Source organism: Leucopleurus acutus (genome assembly GCF_964270905.1).
Source record: "Leucopleurus acutus genome assembly, chromosome: 2".
NCBI classification, from domain to species: domain Eukaryota; kingdom Metazoa; phylum Chordata; class Mammalia; order Artiodactyla; family Delphinidae; genus Leucopleurus; species Leucopleurus acutus.
Genome location: NC_139143.1, coordinates 86,367,983 through 86,386,482, shown reverse-complemented (window position 1 = coordinate 86,386,482; position 18,500 = coordinate 86,367,983). Strand labels below are relative to the sequence as shown.

At 46.0% G+C, this 18,500-nt stretch overlaps 2 protein-coding genes across 2 annotated transcripts in view; one reads left to right on the top strand and one right to left on the bottom strand.

Annotated features, from left to right (window-relative positions):
- Window positions 1-8,133, bottom strand: part of PDZK1 (PDZ domain containing 1) — a 33,626-nt gene extending 25,493 nt beyond the window's left edge. Inside the window, exon 1 of the mRNA XM_082833834.1 lies at window positions 8,062-8,133. The gene's annotated coding sequence lies outside the window, so the exon portion shown is untranslated. The remainder of the gene's footprint in view (window positions 1-8,061) is intronic.
- The window catches only part of CD160 (CD160 molecule), a gene marked incomplete at both ends in the record, with an annotated part of 46,787 nt that overhangs the window by 4,456 nt on the left and 23,831 nt on the right, over window positions 1-18,500 (top strand).

The following is an 18,500-nucleotide window of genomic DNA, read 5'->3' as shown; positions in this document are numbered from 1 at the left end:
GGCCTGGAGCTCAGGAGATGATGGACTAGAGTCCTCATGGCAGTGCTCGGTGACACAAGGGAGTGAGAACATGAAAGGAAGAGAGCCGAGGATAAAGCCTTGCACGATACTGACATCTAGGCGACAAGAAGACGAAGCTGAGAAGGAATGATCAGAAGGCCAAGATTTTACAGTCCAAGCTAAAAGAAGAATTTCAAGACAGGATAGTTAACAATGCAAAATGATGCTAAGAGGTAAAGAGAATGAAAACAGAAAATGCCCTTAAGTTTAGGAAATGCAAGTTCAGGACAGATAAGGGACTAAGAAGCAAGTGAATACTAGTAAATAACAGAGGCCATGAATAAAGTTACATCTTGAAACAGATAAATGAGAGAGTTGGGATAGCAGCTTAAGGGGAAAGCAGGGTTGGTGGACGGTTTTATTTTTAATGTTTGTATATCAAGGGATGGTATAGAGAGCACAGCAAACGGGTTTGGCCTTGATGAGATGGAACACCTCTACCGAGGCAGGAGAGAAGTGGAAAAAAATGAGATAAAGAGGAAGACAAGGTCAATGTACCAAGAAAAATCAGGAACTTCAAGAATGTGGACCAAAATCTCCACTGAGCTCAAACTGATAAATCCATGAAGGTGGCCAGGAGAGGATGGTGGGTTAGCTGTACTTACCACCAAAAGACAGCTGCTATGAGGAAATAAGAGCGCGGTGTGCCAGACCTTCCAATCTCTCAAGAGAACCCGGAAGTCTAGATTCAGGCAAAATGTCCCCATTTTTTAAATCTGGCAGCTATTTCAAAGTTTTAAGAAACTTCACATAAAGTAACAGACTTGAATCCCTGGACGGGCAGGTTATAACCCTGGCAAAAAGGCTACCCAAAGCCGAAGCATTGTTTCACTGTGATGAGTCAACACGTTGAGTAAAAATTTCTAAGAAACAATGTAGGCTAAATATATTTCTTCATTAGAGAGATAAACAGATCTCACGAATTTATAGCAGAACAATCAGCATGGTTTCTCATGGCTTTTTCTCACTATAATATTTAACAAGAATAGAAGGAGAAGGTGGTAACTTTTACCCCAAGTTGGAGCGTGACATGTGTACAAACAGAAGGCTAGGAGGTGAGGGTTTCTATGTTCACAGTGAGCCCAGAACTCATTAGAATGTGAGACAGTGGGGCCAGTGTGAATTTCGAGGAAGAGAAGCCACAAGTGTCCCCTGGGAAAGATGAAGTGCTGCAGGGACTGGCTGGGCAGGATGAATGGGGAGAGGGAAGAAGAAGGGGCTGAGGGAGCAGTTTTGCAAATTAAGGGGTTGACACAGGAAAAGTCTTCTAAGATGATGTCTAGAACAGAGTAGTTTCCAGTTAACAAAAAGTCTAAAGTGGCCATATAGGTATGCAGCTGATGTGAAGGGAGTTTGTATTTTCATTTCCATCTTCCCTCAGCATTCTAGTTTGGGTAAATACATTAGAAAGAACAAGAGTTTTAAAGCCAAACCCACTTTTGGATTCCGGTGTCACCACTTGCCAGCTGTGAGAACATGCGTGACTTCCTTAATTCTGAGCTGGAGATAGAAATACTCCTAAAACAGGAAGTGCACATGGACGCAGCAAAGATTACTGAAGATGGATCATGTAAAGCAATCTAAGCATAGCTTCTGGAGCAGAGAAGCCCACTCCAGGTGCCCCACCTTCCCTGCTCTCTGGTGAGAGTCCTGAGTCAATGGGAATCCCATTTCCTGTGAGGACGTTTGAGCAATCTTCCTGATTTTCCTTTTGAAGCAGTCAAGAGATTGAGTGATGCACTAAGGATGGGCAGGAATCTTGATTGTCAGGTCAGGGATTCTCTATCTCCTCACTCTGGACCACCTCTGCAACGTTAGTTTTAGCTGCTGAAAAGTCAGGGCTGAGATTTTGTTCTCCATGAAATCAAGCTCAAATAACAAACTCAGATTTCCCTAAACCCAGAAGTATCATGTAAGTCTGAAAGCTAGGGAATTACAAAAATAGAACCAAATGCCATATATCGAGGAGGTATAAGATTCCAGGGAGCTTTTACAGAACTAAGCTGACCAGAGAGTCCCAACACCTGGAGCAGATGAGCTCTAATAGATGTGAGTACAAGACACACCAGCCAAGGGACCCAAGGGACAGAAAAACGTGGAGAAGATGGAGTGAGGGAAGCATCACCTGATATACGGATGTATGGGTGGATCATGGTCACCAGGGAGTGATGAGTGAACAGGTTCATTCACCAGACAACATCACTGGAATTCCAAAAGATTAGAGAAAGGATGTGGGATAAACAGCATTCTTCTTAGAGAGGGAAAATCAGAAGGGCACTGTCATCAGTGACAGTCAGGTGCAATGACTACCGTCAAGAAAGAAAATGCCCCAATATTGTCTTCTTTGTCTCCCAAAATCCAGGATGTAGCGGATCATTCTATAAATACAGTAACCCTACAACTGTTAGTCACGAGTACTCTGGACCCACCACCATCTTATCTAATAGTTAGGAATCAATGGTGCAGTCATTATCAGACCACAAAGAAAACATAGCCTCTCCTCACAAGGCACTTATGTAACCCACACCTGAGCCATGAAAAACTAAACAGTGAAGACTTAGCAAGACAGCGGGGAATAATGTTTAATCCTAGTTACTGCAACTGGGGAAGGATATTTGTATAACCTAGGATGTAACCATAGAGTAAATTATTTCTGTTTCATTGAGGCATGAAGAGAGGGGAAGAGAGGGCAGGAACTCTCGGGTAACATTCAACTTGAATGTGACTCACTTTGCACTAAACTCCCTGCTGGTTTATAAAACACTTTGAACTTCAGCAAGGAGGAAGCTTGACCAGGCATGTCTGCACATCGTGCCCTTGTGAGAAATGCTGCCTCTTCAGCATTTACATGCATCCATGTCATAAGTAAGACAAAGAAATCACTAGACTTTTGTTGGAAAAATACAACTGGTGGAGACTGGTGATGTTAAGTCAGCAACTGTAGATGGTGAATTCCCTACAACCATCAGCCCTGATCAAGGGGTTCCAGCCCTGATCAAGGGGTTCGAGCCCTGGGTCAGGAATATCTGCCTTCTATCAAAGCCTGCCTCAGAGCCTCAGGACATACTGTTTCTTCCAACAGCATAAAAGAAATCCTAGTATAGCTCAGCTGGTGTTGACAGATGTCTTGAGTTAGGAGAAGATAAATGCAATTCAATTTCATCCTTCTTCAAAAATATTTTACCTAGAGCAGATCTAATATCTTTGCTGCAGATTATATTTAAGCCACCTGGATTCCTCCTTTGAAAAGCAAGAGGTATGGGGGACTTCCCTGGTGGTCCAGTGGTTAAGAATCCTTCTTGCAATGCAGGGGACCCCGGTTCGATCCCTGGTCCGGGAACTAAGATCCCACGTACTACAGGGCAACTAAGCCCACGTGCCACTACTAGAGAGAAGCTCACGCCTGTACCACAACGAAGCGAAGAGCCCACACGCTGCAAACAAAGATCCCGCATGCTGCAACTAAGACCTGATGCAGCCAAAAAATAAATAAATAAATATTTTTTAAAAAGAAAAAAAGCAAGAGGTGTGGAAATTCAAACACTCAAGTTTATTAATTTTAAATGATTAGTGTCAAAAATAGAAAAATAAGTAGGGCTCCAAAATATGTTTATGCTAATTATACTTTCCCACTGTGATGGTTACTGTTTGGTCTTAGGTAGCCATAGATTCCAAGTGTGGGAAATTAATGAAATGTGTTCCAATGGAGAAGGGTGATCATAGGACCAGTGAGTAATTCTTATTTCTCATCTATGATAAGGAATGGAATCTGCTTATCTTGAAGTTCATTTGGCCTGCTGGTACTAAATGTCGCTTCCCCCTACCCACGCATCATGAATGATACCTTGTCCTACATGGTAGGACTCTCGGTTGGAGTTCAAGACCTTCCCCACTCTACTTGCTTATCTAAGAGTTCTGCAAGTTGGGAAAGAGATAAAGTCGATATCGTGTGGACACAGAGGTGCCCTCGGAGAAAGGATATCCTTGTGCTGCTGATAGAACTGGTACCTGAAAATAGCCGAGGGTTGGCTGGAACAAGAGTATCTCCCAAAACTGGCGTCTTGTTTTACAAGACCCTTTGAACTTGCATTTCTGCACCCTCGCTCTTTTCCTATGTATCCAGCCTCTAGGTTCTCCCAGCCACTGCCCCAAGACAAATTTCCTGATCTTACTCTCACCATGTTAGTCTCTAAAAACAACATTTAAGGGCTTCCCTAGTGGCGCCGTGGTTGAGAGTCCGCCTGCCGATGCAGGGGACACGGGTTCATGTCCCGGTCCGGGAAGATCCCACATGCCGCGGAGCGGCTGGGCCCGTGAGCCGTGGCCGCTGAGCCTGCGCGTCCGGAGCCTGTGCTCCGCAACGGGAGAGGCCACAACAGTAAGAGGCCCGCGTACCGCAAAAAAAAAAAAAAAACATTTAAGAAGCAAAAGTCCAGACTCCTTTCTCAGGCTTTGAGGTTCAACATAATCCAGCCCGACTCCATCCCCCTCTGCTCCCCAGCGACACCAAACTGGCCCACGTGCGGTCACCCACACCCAGCCTGCCCTTCGCTCACACCACATGCTCTGCCTGAAATACTTGCCCCCACCCTCCGATTATTTATTTATAGTAGGTCACATTTTTTCCAAGTGAATGAATTCAAGACCTATTCAAGGCTCAGTTCAAATTTTAGGTCGTAGAAATACAAATCCTTCCCCAACCACCACAGTCTGAAGGAATCACTCCAGCCTCTAAATTTCAAGTACCATTTATATAATCAACAACTTACATTGAGTACCTACTACCGAGGCTCAACCCGGATTAGACACTGCTCTGCCCTCACAGAGCCCAGAGTGAAGTGGAGAAAGTTATGGACACAACTACCAAACACGGGTGCTGGAATACGGAAAAGAAGATGTTTGTTATTGTCATACACACTTATTGAGCTCCTGCTAGGCTCCAAGCGCCAGCCTAGGTTACCTTTTATGAGTTCTCATTTAATCTTAATGGTCCATTTTACAAGAAAAAAAAGTCCCTGAAAATATAAGTTGGTTTCCCATAGCTATTTGGATAAGCAACAGAACCTGGATTCAAACCCAGTTGAGTTCGGGTTCCTCCGCCCAGCCTCCCAACCTTGAGGGCTGTGTTAGGGAACCCAAGTAGTTAGACTTGGAGGGGGAAGGCATCCCAGGCAAAAGGAGTAGCACAGGGATGTTCAGGGATGGTGACTGGTTCCCAAAGCCCAGAGAATAGGCATATGTTGAAAGTCAGAAGCAGGTCAGGTTAGACTGGGAAGCACTGTAGACTCAGTTCTATAGACTACAGAGAAGCTTCGGTGTTTATGTCCTGTGAGGCTTGGCCATCTCAGACCACAGCGGCCATTGAGCTGACGAGGGGCTCTCTTTCATATTTATCAAAACTCCTTCCCACTGCCTGGGTTCCTTCCTTCCCTGGGGTCATGCCTGTCATAAAGCTGTCTGAAGATCATCAGGATAGTAGCACTTAAGGTGCACAAGACACTATGAGCTTCTCCAATCTCATCCTCATTAAGAACTAGGTTCTATTACACCCATTTGACCGATGAGGAAATAAGAGAGGAAGAATACATCTGCTCTGGAATTCAGGTTTCTGATTTTTAATCATTTAGCCATGATACCCACCAGGCAAAGAGATTATCATGAAAGGCCAAGGAAAGGAGTTGCTGAGATCTCGAGGAAAATACATCTAGCTCTACCTTGCTACTCTCATCGAACTCCTATGCAACAAATGTGAAAATCATTTAACCAAGGTGTGACCGGAGACACCCATTCCCACCTGATCAGATCCGGGACCTTAGGTGCCTGAGAGACTATCAGAGTTCTTCAGCCTCGTCTTTGATAAGAGCATTTTATCCAAACATAGTGACTCTATGCCTGTAGCTCCCTCCCTGCTACACTAACTTCCATTTATCATAATAGCTAAGCATCTACTCTACGCCAGGTATTGTTCTAAGAACTGGTATTACAGCAGGTAACACAAAGGACAAGACCCCTGCTCTCTTGAAGTTTAACGTCTGCCAAAGGTGACAAAAAGTGCAGAAGATGACTTCTGATGATAAAGGCTACAAATGATGAGATGCAGTGGTGAGGTGGAGGGAGGAAGCTAAATTTAAAAGCCATTCCTGGGGAGGTAACATTTTAAATCCTACCCGAATGACAAGCAGGAGCAGCCTTCAAAGCTCCAGGATCTATTGTACTTGGTGGGCTGAAAAGGACATTCGTGATCGTCTAGTCTCAACTCTTTATTGGTAAATGAGTAAATAGAGGCTCGATGAGATTAAAAGACAAGATCCCCCAGCTGATGGCAAGGCTGCCCCACTCTTCCACAGAGCCCTTGGAAAGACACATTTGAAATGTAAGCACAGGGGTCTCCCTGGTGGTGCAGTGGTTAAGAATCCGCCTGCCAATTCAGGGAACACGGGTTTGATCCCTGGTCTGGGAAGATCCCACATGCCGCGGAGCAACTAAGCCCGTGCGCCACAACTACTGAGCCTGCACTCTAGAGCCCACAAGCCCCAATTACTGAGCCCACCTGCCACAACTACTGAAGCCTGCGCACCTAGAGCCCGTGCTCCACAACAAAAGCTACCACGCACCTCAACGAAGAGTAGCCCCCAGTCGCCGCAACTAGAGAAAGCCCGCGCGCGGCAAAAAGACCCAACACAGTCAAAAATAAATAAATTAAATAAATAAATTTTAAAGAAAAGAAATGTAAGCACACTTGTGGTTATGCATGAACACATATTTATAATTTTATTTTCAATACAGCCTTGGGGAAAAGATGAGAGTCTTTGATAGACAATAAAATTGAGGCTCTGGTTGGTGAAGCGACTTGTCTAATGGCCCGTCACAAACAACTGAATCAAAACCCAAGTTATTTGTATTCCAGTCCCATGTTCTTTCCCCAGGATGAGAAACGGCTGTCTAGCCAGTGGTCTATGAACATAGGACATCATTACTAGCCACTTCATGGTTTACGATACAAAGAACAAACAAAAGAGTCAAAGATAAAAACAATTCACTTTGTCATAACACACAAACTCAAAGTCCCTGAGTTATTTGCTGCAGGAAAGAACATGTGACTCCAGGTGACTAGACAACCGTGGCCTGAGACAAAGAGCCCCTGTGACTTTTGGAAAGGGGACTGAGAGCTCGTGGGTGCAGCATTGCAGGGACTATAATTAAAGAGGAACGTGTTCCTGCAGAGCCGGCCCAGGTCAGGAGTCTCCTTAGCTGGGAAGCCCTGAGATGACAGTCGCATTTAAATCCCTTGACCACTTCTGCTTAGGAAATAAGCTACTAGTGGTTCCCAAACCTACCTGCCCATAAGAATCATCTGGGGAGGGAGTGGGGGAGATGTTGGGGGAAAAAAAAGAAAAAAGATTTTTCAAGACCTCACAAGACCCAAAGAACTAGACACTCCAAGAGGCAGAGCCTGGGGATCTATGTTTTAAAATTCAGCCAGCCTAGAAATCCACTGGTTTCTCCACAATTCTCAGCGCTATAATGTGATAAAAAAGAGGAGAGACGCATGTTTTTATTATCCAGTGAGAAAGTTGTTAGGTTGTATCCTTTAAGGGCTGCTTCCAGAAGAAAATCTTTACTACCCAAAGCCCTTGTACAGTGGGAAGGTCCTGTGAGAGAGAATCTCCCCGCGACCTGTGAAGTCTGTTATCTCACTCCCTTTGGCTGCACATCCAACCCCCATGCAACCCTGGGAAAGCTTTTTCTCAGGATCAGTTTACCAATTCCTTTGTGAAGCAGACCCCAGCCTGCCAGGGTCGGGGCGTCTCAAGCAGAGAGAACCTCAGAGTGTGGAGAATCCCTCCACCTCAACCCCAACACCACCTGGCTCCTTCCCCACCAGCCTCTCTTCTGCCCTGGACAGCCAGCTACTGCGTAGAAAAGGAAAAGGAGAAAGAAGGGGGTTCGGGCCCAGGTGGTCAGTGCCCTCCGTCACGGGGAAGCCGACTCATTTCTTACCTGGGTCCTGGAAGAAGAGGAGCCACTGGGTTCACCAGGGAATTCTCTCTCTGCTGGTGAGCTCTAGTCTTGGAACTCACTGGACTTTGAGCAAAGGTTGATTTAAAAGCTGATGTATTTAACAGGGACGTGTGGTCTGAGTTCAAGTGACCTCTGTCCTGCTTCCTGCCAACTGGCTGGGCCCTGAGCTGGGCAAAGCTGGAAAACCCTCAGCAAACCCGACCCGACGCTCCGGCCCACCTGCCTAGGGGCGCCCTGCTGTCCCCACCCCACCCCGCTCCCTCCCTCCCGGAGAAAAGGAGGGGAGAGGGGGAGGCCAGCTAGGGAGGAGGGGCCTTCCTCGGCTCTCTCCCCTGGCAGATGCCTCAGTCACACCCAAGCAGCGCCCAAAGCCTCAGGAGCCTCCGCCATCCCCCATGGCGAGGGCAGGGCTGAGGACCATCACCTGACCATCCTCGAGCCCTGAGGTCTTCCTGGGGAGCAGTACCTGGGTCACCCCCACCCCACAGGAGGCCAGCAGGTCAAGGAGTCCCAGTAAATGGAGCAAAGCCCCTCGCGTGCCCATCCTTCCTCCTCCTCCGCCTGCCTGTTAGTTCTTCCTCGCGTGCTCCCTAGAAGTTGAGCCAGTAAAGCCCCTCCCTGCTCTTATTTCCCAGCTCCCTTCCTCTTCTCAGACGCTCTCTCCTCTTTCTTTCTCTCTCTCTCACCTGAGGGTGCTCTGTCTCTATTCTCCAACGGTTGCCTTCCCCGTCCACGCTCAGAACCTCTCAGGCAAGCCCCGCTGGGCAGGTGGAGGTACTTGCCGCAACTCCTGGGCCAGTGCCTGGGCAGCGGGCTGACACCTGTGCTCAGTCCCAGACACGAGCAGCTGACCCCTGTCAGCAGCACCCACACGGGCAAACCTAGGGCTGGGCTTCTCACTGACCTCGATCCTCAGCCCACACTGGAAATCAGGGCAAGAGATTGCTCCAAGCAGCGAAGCAGAGCAAACCACAGCCTGAGGGCAGGGTAGCCTTGCCCTCCTCCACCCATGCTCCAAGGGCCTCTTGTCTTTGCTGGGTCTTGGCTGCCCTGGGGTGAAGGCATGGCCGGAGCCAGGGGGTAAATGGTGGTCAATGACAAACATCTGAGCAGCTAACTCATACCGGATTACCTCTACCTTCACTCTATACTCCCTGGGCCTCCTGTATATCTTCCAAAGTGGAGGGTAGAAGGGGAAAAGTTTGGATTTAAGATCGGAACACCTGGGGACTTCCCTGGTGGCACAGTGGTTAAGAATCCGCCTGCCAATGCAGGGGACACGGGTTTGAACCCTGGTCCGGGAAGATCCCACATGCCGCGGAGCAACTAAGCCCGTGCGCCACAACTACTGAGCCTACGCTCTAGAGCCCGCAAGTCACAACTACTGAGCCCACGTGCCACAACTACTGAAGCCCGCACACCTAGAGCCCATGCTCCACAACAAGAGAAGTCACCGCAATGAGAAGCCCGCACACCACAATGAAGAGTAGCCCCCGCTCGCCACAACTAGAGAAAACCTGCACACAGCAACAAAGACCCAATGCAGCCAAAAATAAATAAATAAATAAATTTTTTAAAAAGATGTGAACACCTGGGTTCAAATTTTGACTCCATCACTTCCCAAGTGTTTGATCTACAGGAATTCTTTGTTTTTTTAAATTGGAGTATAGTCGCTTTATACTGCTGTGTCAGTACTCTGTCTCACTTACCTTCATCATCTGTTGTTATAATATTATTTTTAGAAACTTTTTTATATTGAATCAAAATATCTCTCATTTCTGTCCCTGAGTCCTGATGGCTCCCTCTGAGCTACACTAAGTCTACTCTTTATTCTACATAGCAGCCCTTCAACTATTTGAAGGCTGATGTATCCCCCATAAGCCTTCCTTTCTCTGGGTAGCAGTGGAGGCCCCTCATTCCTTCAGGTGGTTTGCCTATGTCATGACTTCAAGACTTCTTGCCCTGGGTCCCAGCCAACTTGTCAATGTCCCTTCTAAAATCAAAGGCCTAAAGGGAAAACTTGAAAGTGAGGGAATTGTCCTATACCTTGAGTGTGGGGTGCCTATGCAATTGTCTACGATTACCAAATTTCACCAAACTATACACCTAAAATGGATGAATTGTATTGCATTTAAATAATGCCTTAATTTTTAAATTAAGGAGGCGAAATCAGTAGAATTTATTCTTGAAACTTCTAAAATGAAAAAAGTTGGATGATCAAAAGAAAAGGCAGGACTTCCCTGGTGGTCCAGTGTTTAAGACTCTGTGCTTGCAATGCAGGGGGCACAGGTTCAATCCCTGGTCGGGAAACTAAGATCCCACATGCCACGGGGTCAAAAAAATAAAAAGGCAGCCTTCAGAGTGGAGCTTACACTCAGTCCCCAATCAAGAGACTTCTCAAACTCACCATTTACCCCAGTCCAGGTGGGATAAATAACCACAAGCCTTCAAACTGGGAATAGAAGAGGCCTTGACATATAGAGACAGTGCTGGTTCAAAGTTAAATAGAAATGAGCAATTGTTTGGTTGGTTTTTTTTAATGACAAAACTCTTTCCCACCGTTATGTGGAACTGAATGAGATTTACCAGATCAGTGGCTCTGATCTGGTTAATGCAGAAGGGAAAATAACATTATCTATTGTGTGTCTGGTAAGCCTTTATATCTATTCTTCTGTTAACACTCAGCATGATCTTACAAGACAATATGCCCATTTAACAGATAAGAAGGCTTAAATTCATCTGGTTAATTACCCTGTCTGAGATCTCCTGGCTCCTTAAAGGGCCTGTCTGTCTCCTTAGGTCATACTGTTTTGCCTCTACAATAAGCCCTCCCACTATCCAGGGAAGGAATGTGCTCTACTTCCCTAAAGGTACTCAAGCAGAGGCTGATGCTGACCTGTATCATGTTACAGAAAGACGTCTTGCATTGTTAGGAGACTGGAGTAGGAGATTTCTTGGATTGCTTCCAACTCTAAGGTTCTGTGAACCTAAATGCTGTGGGTCCTGCCCATGATGGCATCGTTGAGTCCTGCCCTGGTGTGTGCGTAGAGGACATGCAGATAAGAGTTACGAGCATGGGGTTTGGCATCAGATGCTGATGCCATTAATGGCAGATTTAAGATCTTAAATCTGCCATTAATAGCTTTATATTTTTTATTGTGAGCTCAAGTTTGTCTGGGCTTTATCTCTGGAAACCTTGACAGCTTGGGTGGAGGGTTTTCTGTTGTTTTTGTCAAGCAGCACCTCTCCATACTCCTAGAATGATGAGGAAAGGCACCAAAAACCTGGGGTCAATTTATGTTACTAATTTGCCTTAGTGTTCCCAGATCATGAAAATAATTAATGTCAGTTAAAGCGCTAGCACCTCCTAAAGGCAGATCTGTGGTTGGGAATTTGCAAGAGAGGATTCTTTTTTCTCTCCAGAGTCCAGGCCAAGACAGATGGTTTCCTTGTTATTCCTGATCTGCTTTACCCTGTCCTGTTTTTTCCATAAACATATCTCCTTTTATCATATTTATATGTTTATTAATTATTTTCTGTCTCTTCCCCACCAGAATATAAATTCCCCAGGGGTAGGGATTTGTACTTGTTTTGTCACTGTATACCCAGTGCCTGGAACATAAGCCTAGCTTATAGCAAGCTTTCCAAAAATGAATTGAATGAGTGAGTGAAAAATGAATCTCCTTTTGTCAACAGGACCGCTTTTTATCCCACCCCTTCACTGAGAGTGTAGCCTTCTGAGGGTCTGGTGTCCATGCAGGGTCTCAGTTTCTAGGTCTTTTCTCTTGTCCCAAAGTGACCCTGCAAAACAGATTGCTTGGTTACTGGTTTTCAGCTTTCTCTTCACTTCTGGAACTTAGAGATTTATTTCCTTTCGTCCACGTTCAACTACCTATTTGAAAAAAAGTTTGGTATATTTTACCCAGTATTTCTACGAACTTTGTAGAGAAAGGGTTTTCAGATTATCTAGTCTGCCATGTTTCCAGAAATGATTCTATCGCTTAGCAGTTACTTTTCCTCTCAAAACTCCAGCTTTAGACAATACTACAAAGCTACAGTAATCAAAACAGCATGGCATTGACACAAAAACAAACATATGGATCAATGGAACAGACCAGAGAGCCCAGAAATAACCCACACACCTATGGTCAATTAATCTTCAACAAAGGAGGCAAGAATATACAGTGGAGAAAAGACAGTCTCTTCAGCAAATGGTGTTGGGAAAGCAGGACAGCTGCATGCAATTCAATGAAGTTAGAACACAGTCTCACACCATACACAAAAATAAACTCAAAATGGCTTAAAGACTTAAATATAAGACATGACACCATAAAATTCCTAGAAGAGAACATAGGCAAAATATTCTCAGATATAAATCATAGCAATGTATTCTTAGGTCAGCCTCCCAAAGCAAAAGAAATAAAAGCAAAAATAAACAAATGGGACCTACTCAAACTTATAAGCTTTTGCACAGCAAAGGAAACCATAAACAAAATGAAAAGACAACCTACAGACTGGGAGAAAATATTTACAAATGATGCAACTGACAAGAGCTCAATTTCCAAAATATACCATCAGCTTATACAGCTCAATACCAAAAAAAAAAAAAAGAACAACCCAATCAAAACATGGGCAGAAGATTTAAATAGACATTTCTCCAAAGAAGACATACAGATAGCCAAAAAGCACATGAAAAGATGCTTAACATCGCTAATTATTAGAGAAATGCAAATCAAAACTACAATGAGGGCTTCCCTGGTGGCACAGTGGTTGAGAGTCTGCCTGCTGAGGCGGGGGACACAGGTTCATGCCCTGGACTGGGAAGATCTCACATGCCGCGGAGCGGCTGGGCCCGTGAGCCATGGCTGCTGAGCCTGCGCGTCCAGAGCCTATGCCCCGCAACGGGAGAGGCCACAACAGTGAGAGGCCCACATACCACAAAAAAAAAAAAAAAAAAAAACTACAATGAGGTGTCACCTCATACTGGTCAGAATGGCCATCATCAAAAAGTCTACAAATAATAAATGCTGAAGAGGGTGTGGGGAAAAGGGAGCTCTCTACACAGTTGGTGGGAATGTAAATTGGTACAGCCACTATGGAGAACAGTAGGCGGTTCCTCAAAAAACTAAAAATAGAGCTACCCTATGATACAGCAATTCCACTGCTAGGCATACATTTGAAGAGAATGAAAACATTAATCTGAAGGATATATGCACCCCAATGTTCATAGCAGCATTATTAACATAGCCAAGATATGGAAGCAACCTAAGTATCCATCAACAGATGCAGGAAAAAAGAAGATGTAGTATAGATAATGGAATATTATTTAGCCATAAAAAAGAATGAAATTCTGACATTTGCAACAATGTGGATGGACCTAGAGGGCATTATGCTTCGTGAAATAAGTCAGAGAAAGACAAATTCTGTATGTTATAACTTATATGTGGAATCTAAAAAATAAAACAAATAAATGAATATAATAAAACAGAAACAGACTCACAGATATAGAGAACAAACTAGTGGTTACTAGTGGGGAGAGGAAAGGAGAGTGGGGCAAGATAGGGGTATGGGCTTAAGAGTTACAAACTACTATGTATAAAATAAATAAGTGACAAGAATATATTGTACAGGGACTTCCCTGGTGGCGCAGTGGTTAAGAATCTGCCTGCCAATGCAGGGGACATGGGTTCAAGTGCTGGTCCGGGAAGATCCCACATGCCACAGAGCAACTAAGCCCGCGAGCCACAACTACTGAGCCTGCAAACCACAACTACTGAAGCCCGCGCACCTAGGGCCCATGCTCCACAACAAGAAAAGCTACCGCAACGAAGAGTAGCCCCCACTCGCCGCAACTAGAGAAAGCCGGTGCACAGCAACGAAGACCCAACTCAGCCAAAAATAAATAAAACTAAATTTATTTTTTTAAAAAAAGAATATATTATACAGCACAGGGCAAGATAGCCATTATTTTGTAATAACTTTATTTGTTTTTCTTTTTTCTTTTGGCGGCATGGTGCAGCACGTGGGATCTTAGTTCCCTGACCAGGGATCTAACCAGTGCCCCCTGCAGTGGAAGCGCAGAGTCTTAACCACTGGGCCACCAAGGAAGCCCCACATAATAACTTTAAATGGCATATAATCTATAAACATATTGAATCACTATGTTGTATACCAGAAACTAATATAATATTGTAAATCAACTGTAGTTCAATTAAAAAAAAAATCCAAGGCTATGGCCTTTCTACTACCAGTCTGCCTGGTTTAGTACAAGATTCTAGCCTCTACCCTTCACACTTGAGATATTCCCTGATATGTTCAAATTTTTACTCCAACTTCAGATCTGATTATCCTTGTCTTTTTAGCAGCTCATTAACTTACTCAGAGCCTGACATTTTAGGCTCCAGTGGTTTTCTGTCCCTGACCTGAGTCAATGTTTATGACAATCTCCCCTTTTATTCCCTGTGTTACTCTGGCCTTATCCAACACCTGAAGAAGCAGTCTGTGTAGTCTGCATACCTTTGGAGGGATTTATTAGGCCAGGGTCCAGATGCAGAACTGCGATAAATGTTTTACAGCAGTGAGAGGCAATGGGCAGGAGGAAGGGCAAAGCCGTGGTCCTCGGCTGGTTCACACATTGTGGTCCCATATGACTGCTGATCTAAACTTTCTAGTTTTTTTCAGCAACCAGGTAGCAGGTCAGGGCAGGCCTGAGGACCCCTGGAGAGCTGTGACTTATTAATACTTGCAAGCTGGCTGCAAAGGACACTTTAGTAGTCATTCCCTCCCTCTTCCTTTTCCCAGCTTGAGGGGTCAGAATACACAGTATTTTTCCACTGGGGGGAAAAAAACTGACGTGCAGAGCGAGAACAGGCCATGTCCCGGGTTCCTGAATGTACCAAAGTTTGGGCACTCTCGGAGTATGGATTAAGGTCTCTACTTGCCTCTTTCTGAAAGACACAGAAAGGGAGGATCGATGGTCCTTGGGAAGTTCGGACCCTGTCTGAAAGAGCCAGTGTCTCAGGGACCCCAAAGGGACAAGCTTAGGGATAGGAAAACAGCAAGGAAAGTGCCAGGGATCTCAAGGCCAAAGCCTCAGCCTGACTCCAGTCCTCACAGAGAGACTGGGGACCATCCTATCCATGGGCGAAAGGCCAGTGAGAGAGAATCAAGACAAGGAACAGCCTAGTGGGCCCAAGTCTGTGGCATGATTTAAAAGACACCCCTTAAAAAATAAATTTAAATAATAAAAATAAGTAAAAAATAAAAGACACCCCTGCCTCAAAGTATTGCCTCCTTCAGGATGGTCCCAGGACTTCCTGACACTCTAGTTTGGAGAACAAAGGAATTCATGTGCACCCTGTTTTTCCCCATTGCTTAGAATTCTAACATGCCAGAAAAAACAAAAAAAACCCCACAGTACTCATTATCCACTGAAGACAGTACATCTTCTTCTCAAAAGCCCAAGTCAGATTAAGGATGATCCCATCTGATCTGCCTCAGCCAGCTATGGGAGTGCTGAAATCCTACCCTCAGCAGTGCATCCTCTTCTAAACACTATCTTTTCCTTTCCCCTACATCAGACTGGAAATATTCCAGAGGACAAAATGTGAAGTCCCTGATTCAAAGACTTGGGCATCAGGAAGTCCTGGGATTCTTAGCGGCGGTGGGGAGGCTGACGAAGTGCAGATGTCACAAGATGTGTGAGGCTACGTTCCTCAACTCCCTTGGCCAGAGACAAAGCTTGGCAGGAGGCTTAGCGAGGAGCTCAGCCCTGGGACTCACAAGCCTGCAGCTTGTGGGGCAGCTCTCAAGGGGCGATAATCGGAGGAGGACGGGGATCTGCAGCTCTAGAGCCACGTGCTACACGACATTGGCATCCAACAGGCAGGGGGATGCCGAGAGGAACCATCTTCCTATTTGCTCATACAGCCCAGTGTGGCTTTGCGGTGGCGGTGAGGGGACATCCCAGCCCAGAAGACAGACAGAGCTGCAACTGCAGCCATTTCTGCCATCAAGCTGCTGTGTCCTGGAGAAGCTCAGGTCATCCCCATACAGATCTGCGTGTGGAGCAGGTGGCAGTGTTTGGGCTGCCGAGCCAGCAGTTCTGCAGGAGGGAGGGCTGGCTGCAAAGGAACTGCTGTCCTCTGTGACCAGGAAGAGACAAAACAGACTCTCCCTTATCCCAGTGAGTTGGGCAGACAGATTTTCTCTGCCTTCTATTTAAAAGACAGAACTTGAGGTCAATATTCCCAGTGAGCCATTCACTACAGGCTGGAAGTTAGAATTGAAACTGAGAGGTGCTGTTCTCAGGGCCTGCCCTGTCGCCCTGATACCCACACCCCCGAAGCTGCCACCCCGTCCCCGCAATAAAACAGCCCTGACTCCCTCCTCATATGATATTACCAAGGGCTCTGGGCAAGAGGCCAGTGGAGACAGCGGCGGGATTGAAATGCCTACACGGCTTTGCTCTAAGTGCCCTCTGGCCCTGAGGTTTGGTTTCCTTCCAGAAAACTATTGGCTGTGCCAGAGGGGTCAGTTTGCACTTTCCCAGGGAGACTCTGGGTCTCCCACCAGGCCCGTGGAGCCAGGAGAGGCTGAGGGCAAGGCAGAGAAGGGGAGTAGATCCCTTTTCTCTGTCAGCCTCTGACATGCTTCCTCACATGGCCTGTCACCCAGGTTGCCGACTGTCACGCCCGTCACAAAGCAAGTGTAAGCCCCAGATCAGACCAAGGTTCAGAGGTGCTCTCCCCACCCAACACCCCACACACTCACACACAGTAAGAGCCACATGTAGATGCAGCCAGGTGAGCTTCAAGGGGAAATGCGCCAGAATAACAAAATTTCCTCTACATGCAGGTGTGGTCTCAGACATCTTCATTGCCTACAAGTCTGACGTGGTGGAGTGAAATGTGGAAATTAGTCACAAAAGCTAAAGTGATCTTTGGCTGCAGTGAATATACTAAGCTCTGACTATGCTGAGGCCGGTGGCAGGTCTGAGACCCACACACACTTGACAAGGGAACTTTACAAACTAGACTCTGGAGCAGAGTAGCAAGGATGAAGGAAATATCGACACTATGCCGTAAGGAATAGTTGAAGGAACAGGATATTTAGCCCAGAAGGGAGAAATGTTAGCTAGAATGATTAGGTCTCTTCACAGATGTGATGAGACCCCATGTAGAAAAGGAAAACCAGGTGATGCCAATAGCCAACATTTATTGAGTACTTATTATGTGCCAAGCACCAGGCTAATTATTTTACACACATTTTGTCATTTAATCTAAACATCAGTGCTATTATTATTGCCACTCTACAGATGAGGAAAATTCGGAGAGGTTGAGAGTCTTGTCCAAGGTCACATACCTAGTGGTAGAGTCAGCAGATGAGCCCAGGCCTGAGACTTAACCACCATCCAGAGACATGTTCTGTGTGGAGCCCTTGGCAGAACGAGACGCAGTGGTTGGAAGTGAAAGTGAGGCAGATCTGAAGGTAACATGAGAAAGACTTTTTAAACAACTGGAGGCAACAAAGAACAGTGTGCGGGTGCTTTGGGTGGTCATGAGCTACACACCACTAGAGAGATGAAAGCAGGGCAGGCAAGAGGTGTTACGTAAGACAGTTTGCAAGGAGAATTACAGCGGCAGCAACAGCATCTGGGAACTTGCTAGGAGTACAAATCCCTGGACCCCACCGCAGCCCTACTGAATCAGAAACTCTGTGACTGGGCCCAGACACCTGTATTTTAACAAGCCGTCCAGGTAATTCTGATACACGCTCAAGTTTGAGAACCACCGGCATAGAAGTTTCTGCACCCGGCAAGGGACTGGACTAGCTGACGGTGTTCCTTCTGTCTCTAAGACCTCACAGTTCTGTAGAAGCGAGATACGAATATGATTTAACATCTAACCAGATTTTCTTTTAACATTGAGCGCATTTTAGTAATATCTTGGAAACAATATATCAGCTGCTAAATTGTGTGATTGCACTCAGGTAACTTAGACATCCCAAGGCTGACAAAATAAATATTTGGAAGGCTGTGGGCAAGGGGCTGCCCCTCCAGCCCCCCACCCCCGACCAGGAAGCAGCCTACATTCTAGCCACCTGTCGCTCCACGGGTTTCCAAACAAGCCCCAAACGTCCCCACTCCTTGTTCGTTCCTGTTGTTCCTCTATCTGAAAAACACTTACCTTTTGAAATCCTCCCTTCTCTGAAAGCTCAATTCAAATGTCACTGTCCGTGAAAGTTGCCGACAGTATCTGGTGCACGGGGCAGCCTTCCTTCCCTCTCTCCTTCCTGGGTTTTGTCTCGCTTCTGGGCAACTCGCAGCACCTAGAGCGGTCAGCCTCGTCTCACAGGGGTGGAGCCTCTCTGCAGAGCGGCGTTCTCCTGGCGCTTAGTCATGTGAGCCCCCCAGCACC